Source organism: Lepidochelys olivacea (assembly GCF_965140295.1).
Source record: "Lepidochelys olivacea isolate rLepOli2 genome assembly, chromosome: 2".
NCBI classification, from domain to species: Eukaryota; Metazoa; Chordata; order Testudines; family Cheloniidae; genus Lepidochelys; species Lepidochelys olivacea.
This window is the reverse complement of record NC_140412.1, coordinates 63,045,462-63,060,971: the sequence shown is the minus strand read 5'-3', so window position 1 is coordinate 63,060,971 and position 15,510 is coordinate 63,045,462. Positions and strand designations below refer to the sequence as shown.

At 38.5% G+C, this 15,510-nt stretch overlaps 1 protein-coding gene across 1 annotated transcript in view; it reads right to left on the bottom strand.

Moving 5' to 3' along the window:
* Positions 1–15,510, bottom strand: part of ARMC1 (armadillo repeat containing 1) — a 45,816-nt gene that overhangs the window by 16,063 nt on the left and 14,243 nt on the right. The window lies entirely within an intron of this gene.

The window sequence follows — 15,510 nt, the reverse complement described above, 5'->3', positions numbered from 1 at the left end:
CCAGCCTCTTCCAAAGTCATGACTAGCAGCAGATGATCTAGAGAGGTTTGACACATTAGGCAGAGAGATCTGGAGGGCCCAGATTGCATTGCTTCAGCAAGAGAAGAGCATTTGTTTTCCTCTTCACCTTCATCCGTCTGTCAGTAACTGCACAGCTGCCTAGGTTTGTTCAGCTCCATATGCTCATTAGATAGCTTTAACAAAATGAGATATCTGCATATAACCAAAAACTCCAGCTTTAACAATATGAGTGCCCATACAGCCCTACTGAAAAAAGCCCTCTGCTTATCTATTGGGCAGCAGCAGAGCAACACACTGCCCAGCCATCATACCTCAACCTTTAGCTGGAGGAATTACCTTTAGAAGTAACAGGTGGGACTTATTCCATGGCCCATGAAATTCTTGGCCTCTCTGCTGAGTCTGCCAATCAAAGCAAAGTGTGGTAGTTACTTTGTGACCATATGGGAGCTGGAACTGAGACCGAAACTCATCTCATAAAGAGGGCTACCACGCATCCATTAGAAAAGAACAACTGTTAATCCCTAACTGAATTGGGCTGGTGTAAGGAAGGAAGGAAAATATATATTTTGTAGTTTAACTAAAACAAAGGAGTTTTTAGCAGCCATGAAAATGCTTTGAAAACAGAGGGGTTGGAGGTGAATGTAACAGGGCCTTGAAAATAATACGTTTAAAAGACAAGTTTTGGGAAGAATGCGGACATTAAAAGGTAACTGGTAAGATAGGAGGAAAAGTCCTTGAAAAACACTCTAAATTATAGAAGATGGTCATAAATTGATTAAAAGTGTTCAGTAATGTACTGGTAGTGTCCTTTAACATATCAATATTATCTTGAAGAAAGCAACCCAGTTATAATTCTTGTCTAGTCCAGGTCTAAGAAAAGAGTCCAACCCCAGAGTGCCCAAATCTGTTTCTTAGCTAAAGTCAGCAATTGCAATGACATCACTTGTTTGTTAAAGAATGAACTCTTGAAGGGTTTAAGCACCCAGGTCTTGCCCTTTCGTGAGTATCTTGATCAAATGCTTATGAATGATTTCTACTGAACAGAGGTAGGAATTGCTTATTGTGTAGGATTTTTAGACATGTTTAGAGCAATTGTACAGATATCATTTAGCCTTTGGATTTAATAAAGCAATTTATGGTTGAACTAGTGTTTGATATTGATTGTTTGACGGTATTGGTAATATTAATTCCAGTGTCTGGTTTCATATTGGTGACCTATAGGCAAAAGTCTCTGAAGCTCATTAGCAATGCCCAGAGGCATCCAGTGCCCTAATAAGTGCTACTATTACACCTTCAAGGGTGAAGTTTTCTGGAAAGAATATTTATTAAATCAAGATCTGACCTTTCCAGAGCTTACACGGGCAGGGTCTTCCCACTTTCTGCACACACAACCACCATCTCACATATACTGCTCTCAGTCTTCTTCAAACATACCCTAATACGTGCCCCCCACCCTGTTCTTAAAAGCACTGCACTCATTAACCAAAATACACTAAACTATTAACTCAACATTCAAATATGTTCTGCAATGCAAAATCCTCTCAAACTATACCAAAATCCTAATACTAACATATACATTTTTCCCGACATGATTCATTATCCAAATTTGAACTTACAACCTTCAGATGCACAGCTCAGAGCTCTTCACTTCAGTTATAGGAGTAAGTGGTAGTGGAGGCATGTTGTTATTCTCTATGAGGAGCATCCCAAAGACGATGACAACTATTTGTGAATTAGCACTAGAATGTTGGCTATAAGTATTCCAGGTTTCTATTCCTGACTCTGGGGGCAGAGTATGGACCAGTGGTTTAAACACAGACAAGTGCAGTCAGCTGCTGAACCTGGGATCTCTACAGCTAAAACATGTACTCCTATCACTTCAGCAAAAGGACCATTTTCACTAGCATGGGGGCAGTAATAGACTCAAACATCTCTAATTTTGAGGGCTACTAGAGACGGAAGAGAGCCACATTGTGTTATCTCCTTGAGGAACCTAGCCTAATTTAGCCTATTTCACCTAAAAGGAAGCATGGCAACATGAATGAGACTTGGGTCTGTCACAGAGATCTGAGTTCTATTCCCAGCTCTGCCTAACGATTAACCTGCATCTTAAACACATATGGTCTGAAGAACTTCAGCCTTGCAATCTGAAATCAGTTTAAGCCCTAACCCATTTTCCTCTGCCTCTTCACACGCCACACTCATTTTGTGTTGGCGCGGAACGTATAGCCTTAAGCTGATGCTAAATAATTTGTTTGTGCATGGGATGTGGGGGTGGTCTTTTGAAATTAAAAGCTTGCTAGTGTGAAATTTTAGATTTGAACCTGCGGCCCTCATCTGTGTATGGCAGTGTGATGTTCGAGCTGGCCTCACACCAAAATTATCGCTGCTCTGTCTGCTTAGGTGAAAAACTTGGGTAATCTGGTGGTGGACATGTTACAGATCTTATGCAAAGATAAGCCAAACTTGTATTGGTCAGTCTAGCAGGTGTGCTACTGCTGCTTAAACTGGCAGTTTTAAAGTAAATCCTAAACATATCTCGGGGTCTTTTAAGACCCATGGATCCTTCTTCTAATCCAGCCATGCTGTGCTCATGGTATTGAGAGAATTTGCACTGCAAATTTGGAAGATTTGTCTTTCCAGTAGCTCCACAACGTAAGAGTTATAACAAGGTCCCAGCACAACCTACCTGTAGGCAGTCCTCGCCAGGGATGGGGACAGCATTGAGTGCTACCAGGGCCTGAGTGCAACATGTGTTGCCAAGCCTTTTGGGGTGAGCAGTAGTAGAGCTTTCAAGAACAACTCTTGGCTATAGCATTTCTTACTATAAATGCCAATCAATACAATTGCCAGTTAAAGCAATAAATCCGTGTGTGCAAGTTTGTTAAATATTTTTGGACAATCTATATGAATCTGTTTTACACATTAAAAGGAGAGTAACACTTTGTACGGTTCTTATTTGTACATAATGACGTTCTGTCTTAAATATATCTTAAAAAAAATAAATAACCTTGCCAAACTTCTGTTACATTAGCTGTACAATGTGGGACTGGTAGTTATACCTCCCCTAAGTTAGAGGCATGAAGTCTTGGCTAGTAAGGGTTGCAAAGTATAAAGACAGGTTTCAGAGTAACAGCCGTGTTAGTCTGTATTCGCAAAAAGAAAAGGAGTACTTGTGGCACCTTAGAGACTAACCAATTTATTTGAGCATAAGCTTTCGTGAGCTACAGCTCACTTCATCGGATGCAGTGAGCTGTAGCTCACGAAAGCTTATGCAAATAAATTGGTTAGTCTCTAAGGTGCAACAAGTACTCCTTTTCTTTTTTAAAGTATAAAGAAATATTAAAAGCAGTCAGTAGAAGAGCTAGAATTAATGTGCCTTCCCCAAGGCTACAGGGTATTGAAAAAGAGAATTTTACTGGTCATGAAGGAAAGGTATGACAGACCTGCAAGATGAATTACAAGCAGCAGATCTGTTATCTCCTTAGCATACTAACTTTACAAATTACCTGTGATATACTAAGCTAGGGAAAGTTTCAATAAGAGTGAGCTCTGCATTTAGACTGTCCATTTTATGCAAGACAAAGACAGTGTGCTCAAATATTTTATGACATTTACATAATCACTCTAAATTTCTCCAGTTTCCTTGATCATCTGTTCCCATTCTATTATGACATGAATATTAAATTGTGGGATGAACCTGTACTCTCGAAGAACCAAATGTAGGTTTTTGTATGCTATATCTATAGTCTCACAAATGCTCTTGAAAGCAATAAAATAATTCCCCTTCGTGTATAGTGTTAATAGTGCAAAACCACTAATCTCTTGTTATTGCAATGTAATTATTTTATTATTTAATAAAAATACACAATGCTAACTAGGCATCGAGTGTTCACTAGTTCAGCCTATTATCCGTTTATCACCAGAAAAGAATACAAACTTTAAACCATAGTGTAACAATAGATTTAAACAGATGTCATATGTTTATCCCAGCTATTTGTCCAATTTCATTTAACTCTTGCTATATACACACAAACACTAAAAGGGAGGTCAGTATTTAAACTTCCACAGCTTGGTATCTACCAGATGGACACATTCCATCAAAATCAGGCCCTATTACTCAATGAAATTTCAGGCTTTTAGCATTTGCTAGATAAAATTGGGCCTAATAGACATAGAACTTCAGTGTTGTAGCTATGTCAGTCCCAGGATATTGAAGGGAGGTGGGTGAGATAATATCTTTTATTGGACCAACTTCTGTTGGTGAGAGAGACAAGCTTTCAAAAAATATTACTTCACCTACCTTGTCTCTCTAATAGAACTTCATGCTGAGTTTCACAGTATTTAGTTGAAACAGCTTGTCCCAGTAGTGAACAGCGATCACTTAATCTAATATATTTTTATGGCAAGAATCATTTTCATGGTACTTCTGCTATAATGATTTAATGGTAACATGAGGAGCACCTCCTCTACCTATCCCTCCCCACTGTATGACATTAATGATGTATATAAAGTCATTCCTGCCCTTCCTCAGTGACCATCCTGAAAGAGCAAGATTAACAGTAGTGCTGATAGCATTGAGGGAGAACTCTACTTCTGGCTAACATTTTTTAATAAAAATAAAATAAGTACCTTTCCAGGAAAATTTTACGGGATTACTTATTCTTGGTTTTCAATGGTAAATTTCAGATGGTTTTACTTTTCTGAAACCTACCAATAAAAAGCAAAACCATGCCTTGGAAAGGTTAAGAATTAACCTAATCCCAGTCATAACATGAATGAACAGGAAAAGCCTGATACCAACATGCAGTCATAATAGCAAAGAGCTGTTGGCTTTCAAAATCCTGAAGAGTCAAGTTGTGGTACTACTACCAAGCATCAGTATGATGAACTATTTCTATTCATTCATGATGAAAGTGTCCAGTTGGCTAGCTGTCACTGAAAAGAAAGGGCTTGTTATCTGCAGAAATATATTTTAAAAAAAAACAACACTGAATTCAATTACTTCATTTCATACATGTATGTTGTAACTTTTGCTTATGTTGGGAGTTATGAGGCTAAATACTGTAGCTAGGATTTATTCAAAAGACTTTCAGTGTAGAAAACTCTGGAAAGAGTTAAATGCAGAAACAGATTCCGCATTAAAGTTTTCATGCTCCTGGAACGCTGAATTGGAGCTCAGTTCCCATAAAATAAAGTCTTGCTCTCATAGAATTTAAAATTACCAGAAGAAGAAACTTGTGGTAAGGCAAGAGAGACAAATAGCTTTACAATCTAGAAAATTTTCAAAGGGGTAGACGATTAACACGGCTAATGCTAATCAATGCAATATAGATAATGTACTTGAAAATGAAGATTGTTTAGGTAATAATATTATTTCCTGTTTCAGTGCTCCTAAAACTACTTCCACGTTGATATCACAATGTGTACTTTTATGAGAAACCTCACATTACTGAGGCCAGGAGCGAAGTACCCAGCACAGGCCAGCAGCCAGGACCCAGGAAGGGGGGCTAGGAGCAGAGCCCCACTGAAAATCTAGGGGTGCTGCAGCACCCCCGAAAACCCTTAGGTCCCAGCGCCCCCTCAAACCCTCCCACAGACCCACTCTCCCACTCCCCATGGCACTCATCAGCCCCTGATGGCAGGAGCACTGGTGCAGGCTGCAAGACGGTGTCTTGCCCCCTAAGCTAGCACCGCTCCCTGCCAGACCAGAGAGGCAAATTTTGAATTTTTTTTAAGCACATAGCTGTGAGCTAAATAAGCTGCATGTGACCCATGGGTTGAGAACCAGTGATATAGAGAATGGAACATATGTCAAAACTTCAAAAACCTTCTGTACCCCTCTCGGTGGACTGGAATGAATGGTAATGGAACAATTTACCAAAAGTTATGGAGGAATCTCCATCACTGGCAATTTTAAACTTCAGATTGGATGTTTTTCTAAAAGCTAGGCTGTAGGAATTATTTTCAGGAAGTTCCATGGCCTGTGCTATACAGGAGGTTAGACTAAATCAGAATGTTCCCTTTTGGCCCTAACGCATGAAAATAGGTCACCATTGTAATTTGTCCAAAGTTGTTACTTAGGACTTCTCTACATGGGGAAATTGATTGGAATAAGTATTGCAGAATATTTCACTGTGAGTACTCATTATTCAGGAATAAAAGTGTGTTCTTTCTGGAATAATTACTTCACTATAAACGCTCTATTCCAGCATAAAAATCATTATATTCTGGAATAATTTGAGTGTCCACATAGGGAGCTATTCGAGAATAACCCAAGAGCTATGCTAGTTTGTTTCCTCACGTAGACAAGCCCTTACACAACATTTCTATCATTTGCTGGGTTGTGTACAATAAATTAGTGATCTCAGTCCACTTCCTAGTAGACCCGCACCTGCTTCATAAAAACCAACATGACAACTGGCATTTTTGTTGACACTCAACAAAAGGGGCCAAGGACTAATGGGGCATGTAGATTGGCATCACATGTGGAGATGCTCCCCACAAGCTCAGGTTGGAGGCCCTATACTGGCAAGGAAGGGTGGGGAAATTTGTACTGCCAACTGCCTGTGTTGTTCCTTTTTCACAGATAAGTGACTTTGGTCTCCAACACTATCAATCTGGCACCTTTCCTGGGTACTAAATTCACTAAAAAAGAATCTGCAGCCCCTTTTAAAAAAAGTATTTTGGCAATTTTTGCTCTTTATTCCAGAGAGCTGTCAGAGTCAGCATATCACAGAAGCAGTGTCGTCCACTCATGATTCTGTCATGAGTCTCATGATAATTATTTCAGAGTGATAGCCGTGTTAGTCTGTATCAGCAAAAACAACGAGGAGTCCTTGTGGCACCTTAGAGACTAACAAATTTATCCGGGCACAAGCTTTCGTGGGCTAAAACCCACTTTATCAGATGCATGGAGTGAAAAATACAGTAAGCAGAATATATATTATAGCACATGAAAAGATGGGAGTTGCCTTACCAAGTGGGGGGTCAGTTCTAATGAGCCAATTCAATTAAGGTGGAAGTGGCCTATTCTCAACAGTTGACAGGAAGGGGTAAATACTAAGGGAAGGAAAATTACTTTTGTAGTGCTAACGAGGCCAATGTAATCAAGGTGGTCCATTTCCAACAGCTGCCAAGAAGGTGTGAGTATCAGCAGAGGGAAAATTACTTTTTGTAGTGACCCATCCGCTCTCAGTCTTGATTAAGGCCTAATTTGACGGTGTCAAGTTTACAAATTAATTCCAGTTCTGCAGTTTCTCGTTAGTCTGTTTTTGAAGCTTTTTTGTTGAAGAATTGCCACTTTTAAGTCTGTTATTGAGTGTCCAGGGAGACTGAAGTGTTCTCCTAATGGTTTTTGAATGTTACAGTTCTTGATGTCTGATTTGTGTCCATTTATTCTTTTGCATAGAGACTGTTTGGCCAATGTATATGGCAGAGGGGCATTGCTGGCACACATATATCTATATATTCTGCTTACTGTATTTTTCACTCCATGCATTTAATGAAGTGGTTTTAGCTCATGAAAGATTATGCCCAAATAAATATGTTAGTCTCTAAGGTGCCACAAGGACTCCTTGTTGTTTTTGATGATAATTATTGTTTTTCTTAAAGCCCTAGCTCCTTGAGTCAAGTGGATATGTGATGATTTCAGCCTTCATTCTTAAAGAAAAAGTAAGTTTCTATCCCTTGCGACTGTGAAAAAAGTTTCAAAATGTGATCCTATTACACCCTAAAGGCTCAGAAAGCTGAAGGCAAATAAAAAGAACTAAAAAATCATGAGATTATGTAAAAATAATAGATTTTGTGAACATTTCGGGTTGGCAATTCTGCAGAAGAACCTGCCTCAGCATTTTGTCTTGTAAACTGAACAGCTACCAAGGAAGGACACCGTATTTCTAGAATGTATTTGACATTGGCTGACTGCAAGGTTTAATTAGTGTTAAAGACACTCTGTGTTCCTGTTATTAAACCTTCCTCTCTGCTAATTTACATGAGTCCTCCTTTCTCTTCCACATTCCAATCTTGAGTGTGCAACCCTTCATTCCCCCATACAGACAGACAGAATGGTTGCAGGTTTTAGAGATGCAAATAGGTCTTTCCCCTGGAATGCCTTTTAAAGTTAATCTTGAAACATTAAATTCAGCAAATTAGCAAGATGTTTTTTATACGATCAGCAATTAAAACAGTTGATATTTAAATTGTTCGGTATCAGCTTTTACACTATAGAGATGAAATTTAGGGATTAATAACAAGAATTTTAGTTATAAGCTAGGGACGCATCAACTAGAAGTAACGGAGGAGGAAAAGGACCTTGGAGTATTGGTTGATCATAGGATGACTATGAGCTGCCAATGTGATATGGCTGTGAAAAAAGCTAATGTCATCTTGGGATGCATCAGGAGAGGTATTTCCAGTAGGGATAAGGAGGTTTTAGTACCGTTATATAAGGCACTGGTGAGACCTCACCTGGAATACTGTGTGCAGTTCTGGTCTCCCATGTTTAAGAAGGATGAATTCAAACTGGAACAGGTACAGAGAAGGGCTACTAGGATGATCCGAGGAATGGAAAACTTGTCTTATGAAAGGAGACTCAGGGAGCTTGGCTTGTTTAGCCTAACTAAAAGAAGGTTGAGGGGAGATATGATTGCTCTCTATAAATATATCAGAGGGATAAATACCAGAGAGGGAGAGGAATTATTTAAACTCAGTACCAATGTGGACACAAGAACAAATGGATATAAACTGGCCACTAGGAAATTTAGATTAGAAATTAGACGAAGGTTTCTAACCATCAGAGGAGTGAAGTTTTGGAATAGCCTTCCGAGGGAAGTAGTGGGGGCAAAAGATCTATCTTGCTTTAAGATTAAACTCGATAAGTTTATGGAGGAGATGGTATGATAGGATAACATGGTTTTGGTAATTAAATATTCATGGTAAATAGGCCCAATGGCCTGTGATGGGTTTTTAGATGGGGTAAGATACAAGTTACCGGGAAAGAATTTTCTGTAGTATCTGGCTGATGAATCTTGCCCATATGCTCAGGGTTTAGCTGATCGCCATATTTGGGGTCGGGAAGGAATTTTCCTCCAGGGCAGATTGGAAGGCCCTGGAGATTTTTCGCCTTCCTCTGTAGCATGGGGCACGGGTCACTTGCTGGAGGATTCTCTGCTCCTTGAGGTCTTCAAACTACAATTTGAGGACTTCAATAGCACAGATATAGGTGTGAGGTCTTTTTTAGGAGTGGTGGGTGAAATTCTGTGGCCTGCATTGTGCAGGAGGTCAGACTAGATGATCATAATGGTCCCTTCTGGCCTAAATATCTATGAATCTATGAATGGATTGTTCATATACATCAAAACTATTGCTTCAGTCTGTCCCTGAAGACCAGGGGAAACAGTATTGCACTGATTACATGTAGAAAGAAAACTTCACAGATAGAAGGGGCAGACACTTGTTGTGATGTAAAATGAAACATTAAATGCTGAAGAACACATTGAAAATTCCAAATTACATGGAGATCCCCCAAAACTAATGCTATTGGTTGACCCTTGTCATCAGAGTTTCTAAAACAGCAGACTGAAAACATCTGTATTCAATGTGCTTGCCAAACAAGTTTATTTCTCAAAAAGAAAAGGAGTACTTGTGGCACCTTAGAGACTAACAAGTTTATTTCTATTATACCAGTTCACACGTAGTATGTTCTCGCAATAAGTTTCAAATCTCACTTTTCTATTTTGAGATTACATTTAACCGCTTCACAAAATTCCTCGGTTGTGACCAAGGATTATGTTTAAATTGCTAGTGCATTTTGCAGTTTTATAGTCCTCTTCGCATTTAACCATGAAGGCACAGAGCTCAAACTAAACAATGATTATGAGCCTCTCTCTGCCAATAAGATAATACAAGAATAACGTCCACTTTCTTCAGTAACCAGCACAGAAAAAGTCTTTATCCATTTAGCATCATACAGTTTGATAAAATAGTTGAGCAACATCTGTTTTGAACATAGGCAGCGGATCCTTACAAACTGTTCCATTTTCAGATTTTGCCCAGCGATCACCTCTCATTTTCAAACCTTGCTAATTTTTCGTTTATTTTGAGATGCATAAGGACAATAATGAAGGCAACTCAGATCTGTCATAATAATCCTTGCAAATACAAATAAACCTTATTTTAATCTTTATAAAGTTTGGACTGAAATTTCAAGTCTATCATTTTAATGGGATTGCTCTTGCAGTCTACTTTTATGCATCCATCTTTTTCTTTTTCAAATCCCTCCTCAAAAACCACACTCCCGTCATGAAACCTACTAGAGTTGGCTATCAAACCCTGAACTGTTAGGTTTCAGAGTTGTAGCCATGTTAGTCTGCATCAGCAAAAACAACGAGGAATACTTCGTTAGTCTCTAAGGTGCCACAAGGATTCCTTGTTGTTTCTGAACGGTTAGGATTAACATAACACCTGTTGCACTACCAGGAATCTCCACTGCTTGGCTATTTAGTGCTTTACATATATAATTTTAGTTCTGGCATGTGTCTGCTTGAATTGTAAATGTCCTAGGGCAGAGTGATTTTTTGTATGTTTTGCAGGAGCACTGAACGCACAGACATAGCACACTGACAAGAAATATTACACAAACAACACTCCCTATATCTCCAAGGAGAGATACTGAACAAACTGATGCCACATATACTGCATGATATTTCACTGAGCTTTGATCACAGAGAACGTGTGATTTTGCAAATGAACTTTAGCTTTGCAAAACTGTTATTATTTACCAGCCCAGCTATAAAATCTACTCTACAATGCTGACAAAAACAAAAGTATTTGATTCACTCTTCAAAACAGTCGTTCACTTCAAGTCTTATGAGGTTGCTCTGCTTATGGTCAGACTCAGACTAGTAATAGGAGCAGCCTAGGAATACTTGATCAGACATTAAGTAAATGCATCTTAGGTATACCCCTGGATGACAAGAGCCTTACCCACATTGATTTTGCCAATGATGTAGTGCTAGTTGTTGAATCAATGGACAAGCTGGTTGTGGCACTTTGCCATGTGAAAAATCCATGGGCAAAAGTCAGCCTGAAAATTAATTAGGGCAAAACCACAATTCTTTTGGTCAGCGATTCTGAACATGCGATCACACAGTTGAGTGTGCCGGTAATTTCACCTATCTCAGCTCTGTTAATTGGATAATCTGGGTGGCACTGAGAAAATTGAAACCTGCACTGCAGAAGCCTTGTTAATAGGACACTTCATCAACAGCATCTTTGAAAACTAAAGATCTTGATAAGCAGAGCACAAAACTGAGGATAATACAAGGCTTTGGTGGTCAAGATTGAAAAGAAGTTGGACACTATTCAGTTGAAGCATCTCTGAGTGATTTAAAATATTCAGTGGTTCAAATTTAAGCCACATGAAGAGATCTATCTTCTAACTAAACAGGTCCAGCTCTCAGTCGCCCAAGGCTCTCTAACGTGGTAAGGTCATTTGCTCGGAAAGTCTACCAACTTCCCTGCAAGAATCATCTTTGAATTTGACCCAATGAAAGCATGATGGAAAAGACATGCCGGAAGACCTAAAACATCATGGTTGGATGACATCACCACACACCTGTTCCCTGCAAACAATCTATAAGTACAATCTCGTAATGAGCCAGTTTATAAGATAGATCATCATAGAAATACATAACGTTTGCTGTCCTCTACGCTGTCCAGAAAGCCTGAGAGCCAACTATCTTGGAACACCACTAAATTTTAAGTCTTGAAAAACACTCTTTTTAATCTAATACCTGCTGTAACCAGTAGACCTAAAATTTGACTTACTAGAGCAGGTTCCAAACAGAGACCAAACGAGTATACAGAGTGTCTTTCCAGCTCCTTGCTGTGACCATCTATTAACAGTTATGTTGCGACAATACCTAAAGGCCTACTCGACAGGGTCTCCCATTGTGGAAAATGATAATCTCTGGTCCAAAGAGTTTACCATCTAGAAAACAAAACCGTGGATGAGACAAACAAACAGGTTAGGGTGTGGGCCAAGAAAGTCCGAGTAATACAAATAGGGTTTGCACATCTACATTATGCTTGTACAAGATGATATGTTGTAATTACCAAACTTCAGCTTCAAGCATTTCAGAGAGCAGTTGCTCCATCAGTTTCTATGTTAACAAGAATACTGAAGATGGAGATTTACAAACATGCAAGCTCCCACACAGAAAATGCAACAATTTGTTAGTATATGCCCACAACCACTGCATAGTTTATCCTCCCCTCACAGAAGATATCACACAACAGCATAAGGTTTTTCATCACTCCCACCCTCCTTTTCTTGCGGGTATACATAACACAGAGAACAAATTGTTGCAACTTTTAAGGACCCTATTGACCCTCCTTTAGACATGCAAGTTTAAATATTTAAACTAACATATTTAAAGTATACAGCAGATATGTGACAAGTACATGAAATATTTGTACACTGATTTGCATGAAATTAAAAGGACAATTCTCCAACCAACATTTTCCCCTCCTATTACCCCTCTAATATTCAGATTTGCTTTATTTGGACTTTACTCTTTTTTCCCCCCAAGTGTTCTCCCCGTTTCACAAAATCAAAAGGAAGACATTATACAATGAACATAAATAAAACCAATGTGATTCTGCATCTCTTACTGTATCAGTTTCTCAGTTTCAGCAAATATTACTTGAATTACTTTGATTTTTTTTAAGCTAAACATAATACATCTGAGCTTTGCCAGTTCCAGGGAGTAATTAAATTTTCAAAAACTATAGGTAATTAAGACTACCCAAAATTAAAATTGAATAAGAAGTCAGGAATTACAGAAGTGCATGCATTTCACCATATCTGCAAAGGACTCTGTGTAATTAAACACATATTAATTGCCCTAATCTTCTTAGGCAAGTAATAAATTGGAAGAGCTGATTAATACGCTGGCTTTAGTTCAGCTTGTTAAACATGACACCCTGACAAAGGAAGACTATCTTGAAAAGCTCTTTTAGCTAAGTAATTGGAATTTTACTCTCAGCAATTTGCCATTCTGCAATAAGAGCTATTTGGTATATTGATTACTCATCAGTATTTTTTTTAATACGTCAGTTATATTGAAAGAGTACCATTATGATGCTCAAAGATTATGAAATGATTGTGAGCTTTAATCTTTACTGTCCATCAAGAGTCACTTTCATTCTGAACACAACATGAGTATTTTCTTGTAGGCTACAAATCCTAATTAATTCTAGAAGTTGCTAATAATATTTTATAAAGTCCAAGCAGACACATTAAGTTCCCCACACCAGGAAACCAATGACTACATCAGTATGTAACATTAAAGAGCTGCTGATGCCTCCTGGAAAACTCTGAAACACTTAGTTTTGAGAGAATTCTCCATTCCCTCCCTTTTTAATTATTATTATTTTAAACACAAACACATACACACACACTCACACTCTCTCTCTCACTGGTAAAGTTTACCAGGACAGGAATCATGTCTTCCTAATGCACTACAGAAGGGGGCCCTGGTCCTCATGAGGACACTACCACAACAAAGAATAAACTGAATGGAAACAAGATTTTCATTTAAAAGTGTTTACTCCAGCTGCTTATTCATCACCTGAAAATACCTCAATTTCCAATTATAACACAACTGGTTGCTGAGGAAAGAATAACATTACAAAGAATTAGGGCTACAAGGGCTGGACTCTCATCTCACTATGATAATTTAAGTCCATTAAAATGAAGTTACTCTTGATTTAGTAAGCATAAGGGAGAGGAAAATCAAGCCACAGTGAAGAACAATCGGCAGGAATAGAAGAACTACTGAGAAGCTAAAATATTGTTTTCATACAAATCTTACTAATACAGAAGAATGTAGAAAATATGGGATATGTAGATAGAAGTGTTTCTAAATAAAATGGCTCTTCAAAGTTTTCTATGAAAACATGCAGTTTTAACCTGGATTTCCCATATGCTATTGCAACAAGCAGCATTTTATAACAACCTTCTTATGAAATATCCACAAAGCTTTATAAAACATATTCCAAATCAAAGTAAGTCTGAAAGAACCTAGAAAACCCCAAAACATGTCTTTAAACTCAACTTTACCATTTCACTGAGTTGACATTTTGTGTTTCTCCTGACACAGGACTCGAGAGCTGAATGACTCTGGCCCCCAATATTTACTATTATTTCTATGCTAGCAAGAGACTAGCAATTATGTACAGGGCAAAACAAAATAGTGAACCTAGAACTGCTTTTCGGTTCCTTAATTGTGATGTAATATTAATGGTGAATCAGTACACTAGCCAGTTTAAGTAGTGGAATAACCTCAACAATTGAGATATAACGCCAATTAAAAAAAAAACCAAAACCTTCAAAATCTGAACAGAGAATTCTACAGGCCCAGTAATTTGTGAAGTGAGGCATAAAACAGACCTATAAGCAGAGAATGACAGTAAGCAAACTTGGATGTGTCACAAGCACACATGGGTGCACACATGCAAAAATATTTTCTACCCATTTTCTGTGATCCACTGATACTAATGTAGACTGTACAATCCTAATTAAGATTTCTCTTGCCGTCTGGGGGTTCCTAGGAGTTAGATTTCCTGTTTCTCTTCATATGAGCACTTCTCTAGCTTCAAACGAATCATTATGTAGATTGTCAATTCTTTAGGACAAATGATCATCTTTTTTGTTCCATGTTTGCACCTAGCACAAGGTGGCTCCTAGGCGCTACCACTATACAAATAAATAACCAACCACGAACTCAGAAATGTTTAACCATTGAAATTAATGATTTAGAAGTTTGCAGAACACACTAATTTGCTGAGTTGCGGAGGGATCGCAGAACGGAAGGTGATGAGAAAATGTGTTTCTGTGGTCTGGATGTCTCTGATGCTAATTTCAGAGTAGTAGTCACTCAGACAACCAAAAAACCCATATGCACCTGAGTGTCAATTCGTCTGAACGCAGAAGAGAGCAGCAAGTCTGATTACATCCTTGTATTGGTCAGAGTAATAGATTGGACACGGGTCACTGAACAAACATCACATCCAACAAGACCTGGATATAATTTATCATTGTAGAATGAGTGTGCAGCCTCCTGGCTGCTTTTAAATAAACAACAAAACAAAAGAAAACACAAACCTGGCTCCCTTGCTCTGCCAATGATGCAATCTGGTAGAAAGGGAAATTGAAAGTGGAGGGTTGGGAGTTATTTAGGGGAAAGGAAAAAGTACAAAGGCAGTAGGTGAGAAATTACAAATCTTTTTTTAGATGAAAAAAGAATTAGGTTTAGGCTTCCAAGACTGAGGGTCTAACCTTATGTCAGTGGTGAGAAGCCAGAGGGGCACTGCCCACAAATGCCTGAACCTGAAGGATATTGATATCAAAGCTTTCATTCAGTCCTACCTGCAGGAATTCCAGAATAGTTGGGATAGCACCATTATTGTTCTCAGTTGCTGTAA